General features: G+C 42.6%; 1 protein-coding gene and 1 pseudogene across 2 annotated transcripts in view; both read right to left on the reverse strand.

Annotated features, from left to right (window-relative positions):
* The window catches only part of LOC115140844 (zinc finger protein 696-like), a 9,098-nt gene extending 8,459 nt beyond the window's left edge, over window positions 1-639 (reverse strand). Inside the window, exon 1 of one of the 2 annotated variants that reach the window (XM_029679263.2) lies at window positions 535-639. The gene's annotated coding sequence lies outside the window, so the exon portion shown is untranslated. Of the gene's footprint in view, window positions 1-281; window positions 509-534 lie in introns of those variants that run through there. The other variant, XM_029679264.2, reaches the window with a different exon arrangement.
* Window positions 640-1,060: 421 nt separating this feature from the next.
* On the reverse strand, window positions 1,061-10,345 carry LOC115140824 (uncharacterized; annotated as a pseudogene).
* Window positions 10,346-19,058: the final 8,713 nt, after the last annotated feature.

Genomic DNA, 19,058 nt, shown 5'->3' on the forward strand with positions numbered 1-19,058 from the left:
CAACTTATTTTCACTTAGTGAAGCAACGTTAGTTATACTTTGGCTAGATGTATACAGTATGCCAATGACGATAGACATGTTACATTTATATTAAGTGAAGTTAGTTATCTAAATATGACTTGGCGAAACTCCTGTTAGACAAACGTTAGCTGGAAAAGGCTACACCGACACGCCTGATCGACAAACCGATATTTTCGTTAAGATATTTTAACATTTTTAATAATTGGTTAGGGGTCCGTTTTAGGTTCTTGCAACGGTTTAACAGTCAACGGTGTATATACCTTAGTCTTATACCTCAATGGTTTGCTGAGCGAACACCAATTTCGAATAACATAACCCCAGCTACATTAGCTGGCAGGCTAACAATTCAAAACGGAGAAATAATTTAGCATTTTACGGACACGTTTAGTTCACGGAAACAAACTGCCCCACCATAACGATATGGTAAATATGTAGGCATAAGTCTTAAACGATATTAGCAAACTAACGTTACAGCTAAACATGAATTGTGCGAACAAGCCGTTAACTACCTACCTCAAACCGCTTCCAGTACAGTGAATGTGGAAATTGAATTGCCCCTTGTCACGTGACAAGGGCAATATTTTGAGTCTTCAAGAAAACAATTCCATTTTGAATGCTTCTCTGCTCTTTTATCCTTAATTTGAGCAAATGCATAGACACGTGTTGTCTATGCTTGCGTGCAGTTGATTTGGTAAATAATCTAATGAATTTGCTGTTTGTAGCTAAAGATTTGAAAAATGTACCTTGAGAGCAGCAGGTAGACCAATACAATTCACAACCCAAACAGTTAGAAAACGTACATGTATTTACTCCAACAGTTTTAACTCAATTATTCAATTTACAAAGAACGCCAAAAACACATGCAAAAGCTTCTTGGCATGTAAACAACAAAACAAGGTTCAGAAAAAAATTTAAAAAATGAGAATTACAACAAACAAAAAATCTTCAAATGTATTTTCACTTGGTTTCAGAGACAGACTTTAGGTTATCATTATTCTCTTTCACATTTTATTTTGTAGGCAAATTTCATACAAAAAGCCATTGCATACATCAAGATTACATTTACACAGTAGGCTAAAAAGGGACCAAGTTCTAATTTCCTGCACAGTACTGAAGCTGACACTGAAAAGATTAGTACTCAAACAAATTTGGTGTAGGGGGGAAAAATATGAAATAAGATCTTTAACCTAAAATGAAAAAACATATTTAAAAAAAGCTAAACATAGCATTAAATAAAACATGCACCAATTAAAAAAAAAAAAATTGTATCAGCTTCAAAAACTCCCTTGACTGTGGAAATTCAAAAAGCAGTTGTGGTTACGAGAGATACAGAGAAACACGCAACACTTGAGGCATCGTACGCGAGACAGTCGCTCACAGCCTCCGAAGCAGCACCTGCCACCTTCTCCCTCCCCAAGCTGCTCCGGCCAGTGGCCCGAACCGTCGTACCGCGTGGCCACGTCAGGGAGAGGACTATCCTGTAACAGGCCAGGATCTGGGACTGTGCCCTGGGAGTGTAATTTCTGAGGGGGGTGCGGAGGGGCTGCGTCCTGGGTGTCTGAGCCACTAGAGAGGATCAAGGCCTTGGAGACCTCTAGCCTGAATGCCATGAGGTTCAAAGGCTCAGGCAGAGGAACATGATCCTGCCTGTACTGCATCCATGAGTTTACCAGAGCCAGATCTGTAAGGTACCACAGAACAGCCTGTGGCCAGCTAGATGGTGCTGAGGCTGAGAGTGGGGAATGGTAGAGATTCAGTAAGTCTCTATTGAGGCTGGCTGCCTTTTGGGCCTTCTCGAAGCTGTCAATGAGCGATGCCATGTTCTGCTGGGCCTTTCCTACAGTAGAGAGGATGAAGCCGAGATGGTACCTGTGTAGCATCAGCCGCCCGTCAGAGCTAACAAACTCATCACCCATCTGTCCTTTGGCTCCTCCCACCTTTCCCGCACCATGCACCCCTGACCCAAGGAGGTGCTCCAACATGGCAGGGGTAGAGAGCTCCTGCTTGCAGAGAAACACCATCCCATCTCTGGGCACCATTTTCTCAACAGTGGTCTCTTTGTTGGAGAGATCCAGACTAAGGTTGAAATCTATGATCAGACCGTCAGATCTAACTAAGACAGTGCTGTGCAAGGAGGGCCGCTTGTTGTTGACCGCTCTACACGTCAAAGGGAGAGGGTATTGATCGACTCCATGGTCACCCTCTCTTCTCAGCATCAGGCATCCGTCCCGAACGTGGTCCATTAACGGTCTAACCCTCCAAAGGGGGTCAGTTTTAAAACTAAAACAGTCCTGGCTGGATGGCATGTCCCCATTCCTCTGCCAAATGCTGTGAGGGACTGTGGACGTCTGTGTTGTGGATTTTGCAGACACAGACTTGGAGCTAAGAGCTTGTATTTGACTGTGGCCGCGTGTAAGTGTGTGGACACTGCCATCCAGTTCATCTCTAGTTGTGCCAACTGTAGGGTTAGCTGGGGTGTGAAAAGCTCTGAGAGGGTTGCGTGTGGAGTCTCCCTCCTTAGGCCTGTCTGGATTACCACTATGTCCAGCTTCCTGGGTGTCCATGGGATCCCCTGCTGGCGCTGCAGATGCCAGTTGCAGTTTGCAGGAGAGTTGGGAGAAGCGGGAGGCAGACATGGTGTCAGCAACCAGAGGCACCCTGGTGAAGTCCTGCCAGTACAGCTTGAGACTGGGGAACTAGGAGAGGAGAACGGGAGAACGGCGACATTGAAGACAATGTTAGTTTATGCAGCATTAGATAGTCTGCTCATAAGAATGACTGTAGACATTCAAAAGTGCAGAGATTAGCATGAGTTTGACCCACTAGGCCTAACTAATTTGTTCTTTACATGTCCCATTCTGTGTAGTAAGGATGAAGATGCAATAAAACTAGACGCCATAGGAATAAGATTCAGGTTATACGCCAATACTTTCATTTACATACCTTCAATGTTCCCATGGCAATGTGGATTCCGACAAACTGGGCCACCTCTTTTGCTGTTACTGGGTTCGAAAGATGGGACACTTTATTTGTGCAACGGGCAATCTCAGACCAAGCATCCCAACCAAAATACTTGGAGAAGTAATCAATGGGTTTCCTGTAGCCAGTCCCTGTCTGGGACCCTCCCATAGATCCTGAATGAGCCTGGCTTTCTGTGGTTGGCAAGCTGAGAGAGCATAACAATTTACATCAAAACTGACAACATGACATGTCCTTAAGGATACATACAGTACATGACAATAAAAAGTAGAAAACTTTAATTAAATTGTACAGTGTATTCATGATGAGTAAAAGGCTAATTACAATACTTACTTGTTTGGTATATAATTTGAATGCAGTGAGGCATGGTTTTGGCTGTCATGGAAACAGGCCATAACTACAGCCTCAGGGTCAGGCTGCGGGTCAGAACATTCAACAACCTCGGACTCCACTTCGTCAGAATTCTGAAGTAGGAAATCAACAAGCTCCTCTGTTTCTTGCTGCTCAAAGTCCAGCTCACCTGTAAAAAAGAAACAGTATTTAGTTACATCTATGGATCTTCACTATTGCTTATGAAAATGTAAATTGCTACAACACATGACTCATGTTGAGATCTTACCTTCTCCATACTCATTCATCTCAGATCTCAAACTTTGCTGTGCTCCTGTTCACCTCATACTCCTCTACTGCAGGGTTGGTAGTGGATAGTCTCTCCACTGGATGGTTGAGTTTGGCCTCTCCAGGCACCACCAGCGCTGGTACCCCTGCTCACTTTGAGATGGTTCCTCCAGAAGCTCCCGCTCCTCCTTCACTGGGTAGAATATGCACTGCCTGGTACTGCTCTGCTCCACATTCAATTGGGATTGACCTTGACTAACCTGGGGATCATTCAAAACCAGGTTGTTTTCCTGCTTCACCAGATACATCCTGACCCCCCTCTGCTCCACTGTGTGTCTGGCACGAGAGGTGTGTGGCACAGGAACCAAATCTGAGGTGTTCTCCTCCACCTTGACCTCCTGACCTCTCAAGTCTACCATGAGCACCACTCCATTGTCCTCCACTGCTGCCTCGCTCTGCCTTGAGGTGAGGAACCTCTCCAGTATGATGCCTGGGGATTGGCCAGTGTCCCTGTCGTCCTGGTCCCCTGCTACTCCTTTCATCACCATCCCATCTTCGGTCTTCAACACCTCCACTACACTGGTGGTGACTGACTCTAGCTCAAACACTACCTGGTCCTCAGGGTCCTCCTCAAGCGGTGAGATGCAGGATCCAGATGGACATGGAGCTGTTAGCATGTTTTGCTCAGAGATAGATCTGATCTCGGTCTGTAAACTGATGGGAGATGACTGACCAGGATGGAGAGTAGTGATGTCTGCTTCATCCTTGATTTCAGTATCATTACTGAGTGAATACAGCTGGTAGACTACCTGACATTCATCCGTTTCTTTCTCTGGTTCCATTTCTCTCATGCCCTCTCCTCCTAGACCTTCCTTGTGGCTGAACCTCTCCTCCCACGCCCAACTCCTCTTTTCCTGCCCCTGGTATAATTCCTTCTTCCCACTCCCCTCTTTTCCACTTCTCTCCTCTGCACCATAATCTCCTCCTCTTCTTGCTTGATCTCCAGTGGGTCAGAGGGGCAGGATTCAGTCTGTACATTTTGTGTTGTTACAGTCCTATTCACATTTCAATCTGAGCTTTTGCAGTAGTGCATGAGTGTTTTCATGGTGCTGTTTTCATGAAGGCTGGATCCCTCATTTTGTGAACTGTCTTCATGATGTGAGCTCTGGTGTTCCCCCTCATTTTGGTCCCCATCCCCAACAGTGACCAAATCCACCTCAAGTAGTAACTCCTTTTTAATTTCATCCTCAATAGGCCCTAGGTGCTCAAATCCAGAAACGGTAGGTATGAGAGCATCAGCAGTGTCATTCATATTGCCCTGACTCTCTGACTTAGTGTCCCCTGTTTGGTGACAGCTGTGGAGGGGGCTATGGGTGTGAGGTGAGGAGGAGAAAGACTCTCCAACAGAAGGGGTTGGACCTTGTCAGATTTGGCCAGATAAATGAATTGAACTTGTGGAGGGGTACAAGATTGAGTTGAATTTGGTACCATATGAGAAAATGAATCCATCCCCTCTGCAATTTTATCCATGTTCTTCTCCCTTCCCTTCTGTCCACCTTCAACAAGCACAGCAGCCAGAGGCAGAGAGGGGGAAGGGTTTAGGGCTGGGAAAGAGACTCGCTCCCCTCTTTCTCCCAACCCTACCTCTCTCATCTCCACCATATCCCAGTCAGATGCTACCTGCATTCCAAACGTGTTTTGACTCAATGAATTTTCAATGATCTCTTCTGTCACTTTTAGTGGAGACTGGCCTAGATCTGACCCAGAAACGCCCTCAAAGATGTTGCCGTTAGTGTAGGTGAGACCAGGGCTCTCCACTGCATGCAGGGCTGCCTTGTGCTCCTGGAGGGACGAGACGTCAGAGAACCTCTCACCACAGTCCTTACATTCAAGGGCTCGCGGGAATGAGAGCCACTGATGATCCCCTCTGTCTCCACTTTTTGGGCCTTACGTTTCCTGCTGGTCTTTGGCTTGGTCGGAGATGTGTCAGAGGAATGAGACGTAGTCTTTAAAGGAGCCAACACAGAGAGTGCTGTGTGGTTCTTTTTGGGTCTCCCTACTTTTTTTTCCCTCCAGCAGCTAGCATTTTTAGTTGTTTGCTTTTTGGCCCTTTCTTCTTATGGATGGGATGGGTGTCTTGGTGGAGATCTGTTTGACCTTGGGGGGCTTTTGAGGCATCTAATTTGTAAACTTTCAATTGGGGCTGTTTGTGACCCTTCAGTAGGAGTAGGGACTGTTGCTTTATTTTAGGGTCGGGCATATCTTCTGATATTGGGCTTGCTTCCACATTCGGTTTATTTTTCTTTCTCCCTGTTTTTGACAGCTTTTGCCCCTTTGTTTTCTTAGGCTGGTCCTCCTGCGCCATCGTCTGCTGCTTTTTCTTTTTTGGCTTGGGTGGAGCGATCACCTCTTGCTCGCTAATCTGCTCAGCGCTAATCTGCTCAAAAGTCTCACTAATGACATATTTTTGCTTTTTTACTTTCTTCTTCCTCGGCTTCACTTGATGGACCTGCTCATCTACCTGCAAGACTTGCTGCACATGTGGTTCACACAATATAGATGGGGATTTATTTTTGACTTGGAAATATCTTTTTCTTCTTGACCTTTTTTTCTTTACCAACCTTTAAGGACAATTTTTTTCAGGCAGAGTTGTGAGAGACATTTGGTTCATATCCTGAATCTGGTCTCCTTTATGAAGCAACTTAGATGGTTGTGTAAGCTTCTTCTGGTTTTTAGGCATTTCTTTAGGACCAAACTTCACAACAAGATGAGCTTTCTTTGCTCTTGGTCGTTTGGCAGGCTCTCTTTCAACTCAACCGTCTGCTGTTGCATATTTCCTTGCACTATAGAGTTCTTTGGCTGCTTTCTCTTCCTCACTTTTACAAATTCTTGTACTGACATCAAATGCACAGGCAGTTGTGAACTCTGTGGTGCCTTTTGTCTCGGACGGCGGAGGAAATATTTCTGACGTCTGAGTGCGAGGCATCTCTCTGCTGTTCAGTGCGTTGTCAGAAACAGACTTATCTATCAGTGTCTGCAACTGCTCTTGTGATGTCTGTTTCTTTCCTTCATAAGGCTTTTCCAAAATGTGCTGCTGGTCATTCTCTGTGTTTTCTAGAAGAGGTTTCTCCACTGATCTTCGCTGTCCTATTCCTGTCTGTTGTGTCTGTCTAATACTGGAATAGATCTGCTCTAACTGTAATGTCTCCATCTGTGTGGCTGTCTCCCTACCTGGCTTGTTTGTCCAGGAGGAGTTTGTGCAAACTTAACTGTTGGTACCAATGAGGAAGTGGAGAGTTCTTCCTGCTGGTCAGTTTTTAATGGCGTCAGCTTTAACTCCACTGTTGGAAATATGTCTGTCGGGACAGAGATATACCCTCCTGAACCTTTGATTCTGTCCAGAAGTCTGTTCAAACATAAATGTTGGTAGTGAGGAAGCAGACATAAGTCCTTGTTGATCAGTTTGAGTCTGTTCCAATTCCAGAGTTGGTATCAGTGAAGGAGTGACTTCCAACACAACAGTTTGACTTTGTTCAGTCGTTTCCCTGAGCTCAACCGTTTCACTGTGACAGAACACCTGTTCCACTGATACAGTCTGAATCATAGTGTTCTCTTCTTCAACTGTCTGACCAGTCTGTCCAAGTAACTGCTGAGGAATCATCTCTCCTTCGTGTGTTTGTGTTAATCCAGCATGCTCAGCTGGCACAGCGTATGCAACTTCCTGTGTGTGTGAAAGTAATGGGGTCTCCATTTGTCCATCTGATATTACAGGTTCCAATGTAATAATTGGTTCCAGCGATTCACATTGTGGCTTTGCCTGTTCCAATCCCAAAAACTTAATCTCTCCACCCCCAATCTTTTTCAGTTCTATAAACTGTGGTTGAGTAAAACGGAGTTGCAAATGCTCTCTCTTTCCCTGTAACCGCTGTAGATCCAATGGTTGACCGTGTGGGCACCTGTCCCAGTATCACCACCTGGTTCACTTTGCGCACGTTCCCCAAAGACTCTATTAGTTTCCGGATTTGTTCAGTGTCTATGTTTTCCACCTGCTGGAAGGGACCAAGGGGTTCCATGTGGAGAAAGGTTGGCTGGCCCATAGGAACCTGGGTTATGATGGGCTGACCTAGCTTCACCTGTTGGCCAGCTAGTGTCGTGCTGCTGGATGCTGTAACACACAGGTTGTGCTTGTGTTTCATGTGATGCAGCCGTGTCTTGGTAGTCTTGAAGGTTGCCTTGCACACGGAGCAGGAAAAGTTTACCACTGCAGTGCCTAGATACAAACAATAAAGATTAAAGTTTACATCTTGGTGTAAAAGGTTTGGTTCTGCATAGAATCACTAGCTTAATCACTATATAGTGTATATCACTAGCTTAATCACTGTATAGTGTATATCACGAGTATTTCACTGCACATCCCATTATAGCACAGTAGTTGTATGACATGAAAACAAACATGTTTTTCAGTACTCACCACTATTCTTCTTTAGCTGTGACTTCATCGGTGGTGTGATCCCTCCAACGTCTCCTTTCATTCCTTCCGGCAAATGCGCTAGTGCGTGTTTCTGGAGGGCCTTGGAAAACAAACATGCTAAACCTTTCTTGCCACACTCCTTTACAGACATAGGGCCTCTCCCCTGTGTGCGTGCGGCGGTGATACTTCAGTAAGGTGAGTGTCTTGCAGGGTTTTCCACAGTCTGCGCAGGTGTATCCGTACAGGCCGAAGTGAAGCTTCTTATGGAGGGTGAGCTCAGAGGAACGGCTAAAGGCCTCACCACAGATGGGGCACTTGAAGGGTGTCTTTTCCGTGTGTGCACGCTGATGAAGCATGAGGTCACTGGAGTTAGTGAATTGGCGGTCACAGACGTAGCAGGCAAACAGGGCATCCCCCAGCATGCATTGCTCATACTCTGCCGGGTGACTCTGCTTGAGGTGGCGCTCTTTGCTCTTGTGGTCGCTGAAGATGATGTGACACTCCAGGCACTGCATAGAGATCTGGGAAGCTGGGGGGAGGGAGAAGGGATTAGCGGAAAGAACACTTGTATCCCAGCTTCAAACCCATATTAACACACAATGGAGGTTACTAGAAGAGCAAAAAAATGAATGAACTGTCGTAATAGCTTAACTGCTTATGCAAGAACTACAAATAAATAGCCTAAAAACACTACAGGGGAAATTATGAGATTCTGTCTGCAATACTAAAGCCTTGAAAGAGAAATACAAAAATGTATTACATGGTAACCAATCACGGCAGACTACTAGAGAAGAAGTTCAATACTCACATGTGAGCGGAGTCACCATTTTTGGCAGCCTGGACATGTCCATCTTGAGTGGCTCCATTCTGTTCTTCTTGGGGGGAATATTTTTTCTGTCACTAGCGGCCACGTCATCCACATGGGTCGCCTTCTGTGCATCCTCAGGTTGGCCCAGTTCCCACTCTTCAGGAGCAGCAGACTCTAGAGGAACAGCGGATAGTTCAAGAATGATCTCCGTAGAAGCAGTGGGGTCTGAGACACACTCAGAAGCCTCTTCTGTGACAAGTAGCAGTTCACTCATTGGTTGTTCTTCAGTTGCCACTGGTTGTAACCCAGTCTCCATTGGTTGTTCTTCAGTTACCACTGGTTGTAACCCAGTCTCCATTGGTTGTTCATAAGTTTCCATGTATTGTTCATCCGTTTCCATGTATTGTTCACCTGTAAGTATTGGTTGTTCCTCAACTTCTACTGTTTGTTCAACTGTCTCAACTGGCAGTGTCAAGCCCTCCATGACCAACTTGGTTCCTGCCACGACTGGAGGTTCAACCATGTCTGTAAAACGAATTCCCTGCAGAAGACTGAGAAGTTCAACAACACACACACACAATAAATCTGCATTAAGGTTAAACACAATGGTGTGGAAAACAGTGAATCACACACTGCACACTAAAACACTGGCCAAAAGAGACGTTCAAAAGTATTTATGAAATATATATATATATAAATAAGACACCGAAACATTATGTGTGCATGTAAAGCAACCGACTCTTTATTCTAAGCGAGTATACGCCCTTAAAAAAGGGCCACCCCAAGCTAAACATATTTGGGTCTGATTCCATGGGAATCATTACATGCTGCTGCATGAATCGACAGCTAGCAGGCAAATGAATACACTATATTTGTATGACAAAGATGCTCTCAAAGAGGGGTGGGTAATAGGCTACAAGAATTGTATTTTACATTGCGCTAGAACAGAAAACCAACACCAACAAGCCTACACCCAGGGGTACTTTACTGCTACGCAAATGATGGGCCGACTAAACAAGACAAATAATGATGAGGAACGTTATTGCTCACAACTAACTGGTGTCCATCCAGCATCTTTAATTGTTCGGATGTCTTTCTGCTAGGCTACTGGACAGCTCAGAAACGGCATTGATGAAAGGCATACAAATGGCCTATATTGCGTGGATTTAAAACATTTGCAACGCTCAGCACTACACACAAGCGGCCTTTGTATCGCCGCATGACTGCTCATATGATCACACCACTACGTGTACATCTATAACGTTACCTATGTTGGTTTCTTTAGCCCAGACATCTCAGCGTCGTTTCTCGCTTCGCAAAAAGACAACACAAACGAGCTGTAGAGATCATGGCGTCATACACCATCCAGGTTGCAGAATGGGACTTGTAGTTTTTCCTGAGATGCAATCATTCACTGCTTAGCCTTAAAGGCGCTGCATGGTAAATCTGCTGTTTGAGTTGGCCGTGCAGCATTTACCGTGATATGGAAGTGAGTTTGTGTTTATACAGGACCTCCCGCCCTCACCTACCGTCAACCAATCATGTCAATGCGGAGCTATACGGCGCCATCCATATTATTACACATTTGAGAGTCGCACAGCGATGCGGAAAAGAGCTCAATTTGGCCTCTGCGTGTCTCCATAGGTCCGAAAAAAGGTGAAACATTTTTATGTAATTAATTTCATTATTCTTTTGGCCAAATTTCATATACACACATGTACATTTCCAAACAGAACACCAAATTTTCGTACCCTACAAAAAGAAATTGAACTGTATTTTAAGACTGTTAAATGCTCTACTAACAAAAAAGCTGTTAGAATTTTAAGTATATGCATGTCCCTTAAGGTCCTTGTGTAATTGTAAAGTGATATTGTACCCCCTAGCTCGATTGTCCATTGTTTGTAATCTATGTATGCTTGTGTTCCCTCATGTGCTTTATGTATTGATTTGTTGTTAATAAAAAAAATGTTTAAAGCCTACATAGGCCCCACGATTGCGCCACATCATTACAGAAAGTACATGACGAACACAAGTATATATAAATAATATACAATGGACAATTGGGCTAGGGGGTTACAACATCACATTACACAAGGACCTGAAGGGACAAACATACACTTATAATTCTAACAGCTTTTTTGTTAGTAGAGTACTTAATTGTCTTAAAATATAGTTCAATTTATTTTTTGTAAGGTAATAAAATGTGATGTTTTGTTTGTAAATGTACATTTGTGAATATAAAATTTGGCCAAAAGAATAATGAAAGTAATTACATAAAATTGTTTCAACTTATAGTAGGTAAAGAATCCAAGCAGTACATTTCTCCACAATAGTGTGAAATCTTCATAAATGTGTTCAATTATAAATCTACTGAAGTCTTGCCACAGTTTCTTTACATAAATACAATGCCAAATAAGATGCAACAATGTTTCTAGGTGGTCATTACAAAAGGAACAATTTGAGCTGATGTTTTCCTTAAACTTCTTCATATGGTGGTTGGCAGGATAATATTTATGAACAATTTTAAAGGAAACTTCCTTAATTTTGTTAACAAGTAGGTATGTGTGTGGCAACATCCAAACTTTTTCCCAACTGATATTATCAATAAATCCATTCCAATAAGGCATGACATAAGGTTCGTATCGCTCTGTTGTTGAATGGACCAAAAGAGAAACAGATATTTCCTATTGATGAGTCAACAGGGTTAATAGAAGGTAGGTTCTGAAGGTCAGTTCTTGACACGTTCCTGAATAATAAAGCAACACCTGAGGGAATGGCATCTAAAACAATTGCAAAATATTTAGGTGTTACAGGGAACTTGTAAAGTGATAAGAATTCCTGATAACTAAGTTAAAAAAACTATGCATTTACAAGTTGGCTCACCAATAGGATATTATTTCGGGACCAATATTCTAAAAACAAAGAAGTATTTTTATACAATATATCCTAATTATTCCATATATAATACCTGTGTGGAGAAAAATTATGCTTATAAATGAAGGACCATGACAAGAAAACCTGCTGATGAAAAGCAGAGTTTCACTTGAATTTTGTCAATATTATGATTTCAAACCAACATGAACTTAAGGCCACCAAAAGTAGAGAATACATGATGAGGAATACAATTCCACATAGAAGTGGGTCTTCTTAAGAATTGTTTAATCCAATTGATCTTAAATATATTATTTAAGGTAGTAAAGTCCAGAAAATTCAGCCCACCATTCTCATTCTCATACAGTTTTCCTCATGTAATGGGTACTGTTCCTCCACAGAAAGTTGAAAAGCATCTGGTCTATCTCCTTGCTGATTTTACCGTCAAGATTTGAAGACAGAGCGCCATATGTTAGTCTAGAGATACCTTCAGCCTTGGTTATTAGGACTCTTCCCTTTAAAGATAAGTCCCTCTGTAGCCATTGATTTAGCTTCTTCTGGGTGTTTTTAATAAGAGGGTTAACATTTAGTAAGCCTCTAGACTTCTGATCCTTGGTAATGGTTATGCCTAAATATGTAGGTTCTTCTTTTACTGGAATACCATTATATTAAGGGGCATGGAATCCCACCAATCCTCTATGACTGGAATACCGACATAATCTGCCCGAGGATTCCAACAGGCCCCTCAGGCGAGACGCCCGCTGAAGGCCCATTCTGCTAACCTGCTAGGCCTGCTACCTACCTAGAGCTACTTGGAACCCTACTAACTCCACGCCTGGTCTATCGACGTCACCGCACGAAGAGGCAAAAACAGACTTACCCCCATCGTGACGTCCCCCGAAGGCTAACTTGTTAGCCCCGGTCTACTAACTGCTAGCTTGACTGCCCCGGTCTGCTAACTCCTAGCCCCTGCTAACTGCTTGCTTGACTGCCCCGGTCTGCTAACTCCTAGCCCCTGCTAACTGCTAGCTTGACTGCCCCGGTCTGCTAACTCCTAGCCCCTGCTAACTGCTTGCTTGACTGCCCCGGTCTGCTAACTCATAGCCCCTGCTAACTGCTTGCTTGACTGCCCCGGTCTGCTAACTCCTAGCCCCTGCTAACTGCTTCCTTGATAACCCGGTCTGCTAACTCCTAGCCCCTGCTAACTGCTTGCTTGACTGCCCCGGTCTGCTAACTCCTAGCCCCTGCTAACTGCTAGCTTGACTGCCCCGGTCTGCTAACTCCTAGCCCCTGCTAACTGCTTGCTTGACTGCCCCGGTCTGCTAACTCATAGCCCCTGCTAACTGCTTGCTTGACTGCCCCGGTCTGCTAACTCCTAGCCCCTGCTAACTGCTTCCTTGATAACCCGGTCTGCTAACTCCTAGCCCCTGCTAACTGCTTGCTTGACTGCCCCGGTCTGCTAACTGCCACCGTACCTTCTCCGCTATGCAATCTGGTTTCAGAGCTGGTCATGGGTGCACCTCAGCCACGCTCAAGGTCCTAAACAACATCATAACTGCTAACGATAAGAGACATTACTGTGCAGCCATATTCATCGACCTGGCCAAGGCTTTTGACTCTGTCAATCACCACATTCTTATTGGCAGACTCGACAGCCTTGGTTTCTCAAATGATTGCCTCACCTGGTTTACCAACTACTTCTCTGATAGTGTTCAGTGTGTCAAATCGGAGGGCCTGTTGTCCGGACCTCTGGCAGTCTCTATGGGGGTGCCACAGGATTCAATTCTCGGGCCGACTATCTTCTCTATACATCAATGATGTTGCTCTTGCTGCTGGTGATTCTCTGATACACCTCTACGCAGACAACAACATTCTGTATACTTCTGGCCCCTCTTTGGACACTGTGTTAACTAACCTCCAGACGAGCTTCAATGCTATACAACTCTCCTTCTGTGGTCTCCAACTGCTCTTAAACGCAAGTAAAACTAAATACATACTATTCAACCGATCACTGCCCGCACCTGCTCGCCCATCCAGCATCACTCTGGACGGCTCTGACTTAGAATACATGGTCAACTACAAATACCTAGGTGTCTGGTTAGACTGTAAACTCTCCTTCCAGACTCACATTAAGCATCTCCAATCCAAAATTAAATCTAGAATTGGCTTCCTATATCGCAACAAAGCATCCTCCACTCATGCTGCCAAACATACCCTCGTAAAACTGACCATCCTACTGATCCTCGACTTCGGTGATGTCATCTATAAAATTGCCTCCAACACTCTACTCAACAAACTGGATGCAGTCTATCACAGTGCCATCCGTTTTGTCACCAAAGCCCCATACACTACCCACCATTGCGACCTGTACGCTCTCGTTGGTTGGCCCTCGCTTCATACTCGTCGCCAAACCCACTGGCTACAGGTTATCTACAAGTGTCTGCTAGGTAAAGCCCCACCTTATCTCAGCTCACTGGTCACCATAGCAGCACCCACTCGAAGCACGCATTCCAGCAGGTATATCTCACTGGTCACCTGCCAATGACTGGAACGAACTGCAAAAATCTCTGAAGCTGCAGACTCATATCTCCCTCACTAGCTTTAAGCACCAACTGTCAGAACAGCTCACAGATCACTGCACCTGTACATAGCCCATCTGTAAACTGCCCATCTATCTACCTACCTCACCCCCATACTGTATTTATTTATTTATCTTGCTCCTTTGCACCCCAGTATCTCTACTTGCACATTCAACTTCTGCACATCTACCATTCCAGTGTTTTAATTGCTACATTGTAATTACTTCACCACCATGGCCTATTTATTGCCTTAACTCCCTTATCTTACCTCATTTGCACTCACTGTATATAGACTTTTTGTTTTCTTTTGTTCTACTGTATTATTGACTATGTTTTGTTTATTCCATGTGTAACTCTGTGTTGTTGTATGTGTCGAATTGCTATGCTTTCTCTTGGACAGGTTGCAGTTGGAAATGAGAACTTGTTCTCAACTAGCCTACCTGGTTAAATAAAGGTGAGAAAAAAAAGAAGAAAAAAATATATATATGAAGGTGTCACACAATCTTTGACAGCCATGAGTTCACATTTATTAATGTTAAGATATAGACCAGATGCTTTGGAAAAGGATTGTATCACATTGATCAATATGGGAATTTTGTTAGCGTCTTTCAGAAAAAGTGAGGTATCGTCAGCCAGCTGGCTTATAATAATTTCTTTACCAGCTATGGAAATACCTTGTACAGGACTATTATTTAAAGAATTTGTAAGAAGTTGGGTGATTAATAAAAACAGATATGGAGAGATAGGACAACCTTGTCTAATTCCTCTCTTTAACTCAAATCTAGGTGAGGTGCCATGTTTCAGTTTGATAGAGCTGTTACCATTTGTATAGTCTTAATAGCCTTACAAAACAAAACTAAGCCAAATTTCTCAAAGGAGTGGATGAGGAAGTGATGCTCTGCTGTGTCAAATGCTTTATAAAAATCTAAAAATATTATGAAGCTATCCTCGGTTATTAGGTCTGAGTAGTCAAGTATGTCTAATACTAGTCTGATATTGTTAGAAATATGTATGTTCCTCATATAGCCAGACTGTGTTTCATCAATGATTGCATTCAGGACTTCTTTAATTAAGGCTAATATTTTACAGTCATTATTAAGAAACAAATTGGACGCCAGTTATCGATGAGCACCACTTATTTTTTAGGCTTAGGTATCAGTGTTATTAACCCCTGAGTCATTGTAGGAACGAGAACATTGTTTTCAAAACTGTCTTAAAAGACATTAAGTAGGATTTTTTCAGAAAAGATTTTGTAAAATTATCATGTACAGTTGATGTCGGAAGTTTACATTAACTTAGGTTAGAGTCACTAAAACTTGTTTTTCAACCAGTCCACAAATTTCTTGTTAACAAACTATAGTTTTGGCAAGTCGGTTAGGACATCTACTTTGTGCATGACACAAGTAACATTTCCAACAATTGTTAACAGACAGATGATTTCACTTATAATTCACTGTGTCACAATTCCAGTGGGTCAGAAGTTTACGTACACTAACTTTACTGGGACTTTAAACAGCTCGGAAAATTTCAGAAAATTATGTCATGCCTTTAGAAGCTTCTGATAGGCTAATTGCCATAATTTGAGTCAGTTGTAGCAGTGATAGGCTAATTAACATAAATTCAGTCAGTTGGAGGTGTACCTGTGGATGTATTTCAAGGCCTACCTTCAAACTCAGTGCCTCTTTGCTTGACATCATGGGAAAATCAAAAGAAATCAACCAAGACTTCAGAAAATAAATTGTAGACCTCCACAAGCCTGGTTCATCCTTGGGAGCAATTTCTAAATGACTGAAGGTACCATGTTCATCTGTACAAACAATAGTACACAAGTATAAACACCATGGACCATGCAGCTGTCATACCGCTCAGGAAGGAGACGCGTTCTGTCTCCTAGAGACAAATCAATCCCAGAACAACAGCAAAGAACCTTGTGAAGATGCTGGAGGAAAAAGGTACAAAAGTATTCATATCCACAGAAAAACGAGTCCGACATCGACATAACCTGAAAGGCCGCTCAGCAAGGAAGAAGCCACTGCACAAAAACCGCCATAAAAAAAGCCAGACTACTGTTTGCAACTGCACATGGGGACAAAGATCGTATGACCGGCTTGCAAGCCGAAGAACACCATCCCAACCGTGAAGCACGGGGGTGGCAGCATCATGTTGTGGGTGGTGCTTTGCTGCAAGAGGAACTGGTGCACTTCACAAAATAGATGACATCATGAGGGAGGGAAATTATGTGGATATATTGAAGCAACATCTCAAGACATCAGTCAGGAAGTTAAAGCTTGGTCGCAAATGGGTCTTCCAAATGGACAATGACCCCAAGTATACTTCCAAAGTTTTGGTAAAATGGCTTAAGGACAACAAAGTCAAGGTATTGGAGTGGCCATCACAAAGCCCTGACCTCAATCCTATAGAAAATTTGTGGGCAGAACTGAAAAAATCTGTGCGAGCAAGGAGGCCTACAAACCTGACTCATTTACACCAGCTCTGTCTGGAGGAATGGGCCAAAATTCACCCAATGTATTGTGGGAAGCTTGTGGAAGGCTACTCAAAACATTTGACCTAAGTTAAGCAATTTAAAGGCAAAGCTACCAAATACTAATTGAGTGTATGCAAACCTCTGACCCACTGGGAATGTGAAAGAAATAAAAGCTGAAATAAATCATTTTTTCTACTATTATTCTGACATTTCAAATTCTTAAAATAAAGCGGTGATCCTAAGTGACATAAAACAGGGACTTTTTACTAGGATTATAAGTCAGGAATTGTGAAAAACGGAGTTTAAATGTATTTTGCTAAGGTGTATGTGAACTTCCTACTTCAACTGTGTTTCCATCAACACCTGGGGATTTGTTGTTCTTTAGATGTATGATAGACTCTAAATCTCTTCAATTCAGATAGGTTCATCACACTGCTCAGATTCTGTATCACTGATAGAGTAAACATTATTCACTGAGTCAAAAAACATATCTGTGGATTTCTGAGAGTACGTAGAGCTATACAATTTCTTGTAAAAATTGCTACAGTATTTAGTGATTCATTTTTGGTAATCTGTAATAACACCATCAATGTTTAATTTATGGATAGTGTTATTTGTAGAGGGAAATTTCTCAAGTCTAAAGAAATTCTGTTCTCCCTCCTCAAGCCATTTTTTCATAGATCTAATAAAGGCTCCTTCTGCTTTCAATCTATATGTATGATTCAGTTGATTTAATCTATATGTATTATCCAGTTGATTTAATCTCTATATATTATCAATTTTATTTAATCTATATATATATTATACATTTTATTTAATCTATATATATTATCCAGTTTGTTTTGTAACTCAATCAGTTCCATCTTCTCCTCCCCCGAGAGGCCGACTGGGGAAGTTATCTTAATGATCACCTTTTCCTCCTCAGCTCTTCTGGTCTTAGCAAGATTACTACCATATTTTCTAAGGTATTTGGACACCTCAAATTTAAAGAGCTCGCAGTTCTTGCAATAAGATTTTTCTTCACAAGCCCTTTCCCAAAAGTGTAAGAGCAGATCTTTAACCTATATCTATATCATTATTTAATAACGAGCTATTTAGCTTCCAGTAAGAAGCAGTGCGGCTTGGTTGGGTTGTGTTTCGGAGGACGCATGGCTTTCGACCTTCATCTCTCCCGAGCCCGTACGGGAGTTGTAGCGATTAGAAAAGATAGTAGCTACTAAACAATTGGATACCACGAAATTGGGGATAAAAAGGGGTAAAAAAACCCAACAAAAAACAAAAATATTTACCCCTGATTACTAACCTCTACCAAGGTTAGTATCAGGGGTAAATAATATTATTATTTATTTATTTGACCCCTTTTTCTCCCCAATTTCGTGGTATCCAATTGTTTAGTAGCTACTATTAGGGAGAAAAAGGGGTAAAAATAAATAAATAATAATAATCATATTTACCCCTGATACTAACCTCTACCAAGGTAGAGGTTAGTACCAAGGTTAGTATCAGGGGTAAATATTTATTTATTTGAATTTTTTACCCCTTTTTCTCCCCAATTTCGTGGTATCCACGGGTGGCACCCTTAACCACTGTGCCACCCGGGAGGCCCCCAGTGTAAAATATTTTGATATCAATGTAAATGGCCCTATGGTCTGTGAGGGGAGTAGTACAAATATTTGTAGTAACACACTCACTATCAATACATTTGGATATAAGGCAAAAATATATTCTGGACTGTCTGGAACCTGTTTTGTTACTCCAAGTGAGCGATCTGTCGGCCGAAAACCTCTCTCTCCATATATCAGTGAGATCAAATTTTTCCATAAAAAGTATAAAACCCAAATTCTGATTGGTTGGCCTACCTGGGGGCCATCTATCAGTTGAATTATCTATAGTAATGTTAAAGTCCCCTCCTATCACTAATAACGAATTCAGAAATGTAGATAACCAATGAAGTATATGTTTCTCTATAGATTCAAGCAACTCATCATTCTCATGTTTTGTGTTGTACCCGTAGAAGCAAAGTTGATGCGATGAGATTTCAAAACATTTAAAACCATGACTGGAGACTCAATGAATACAGCAAAGAGCTGCTGTTTTTATAAGCTAATGTTTAAGTTGTGCACTGTCAACACTTTGATAAGCCAGAATATGTGCATTCTCCCTACTTCCACTACAACCAGCACTGCAGCAGCATTGAATGAGTATAGCAAAGTGTTTCCATAAACT

Source organism: Oncorhynchus nerka, linkage group LG3, assembly GCF_034236695.1.
Source record: "Oncorhynchus nerka isolate Pitt River linkage group LG3, Oner_Uvic_2.0, whole genome shotgun sequence".
Lineage (NCBI taxonomy): Eukaryota > Metazoa > Chordata > Actinopteri > Salmoniformes > Salmonidae > Oncorhynchus > Oncorhynchus nerka.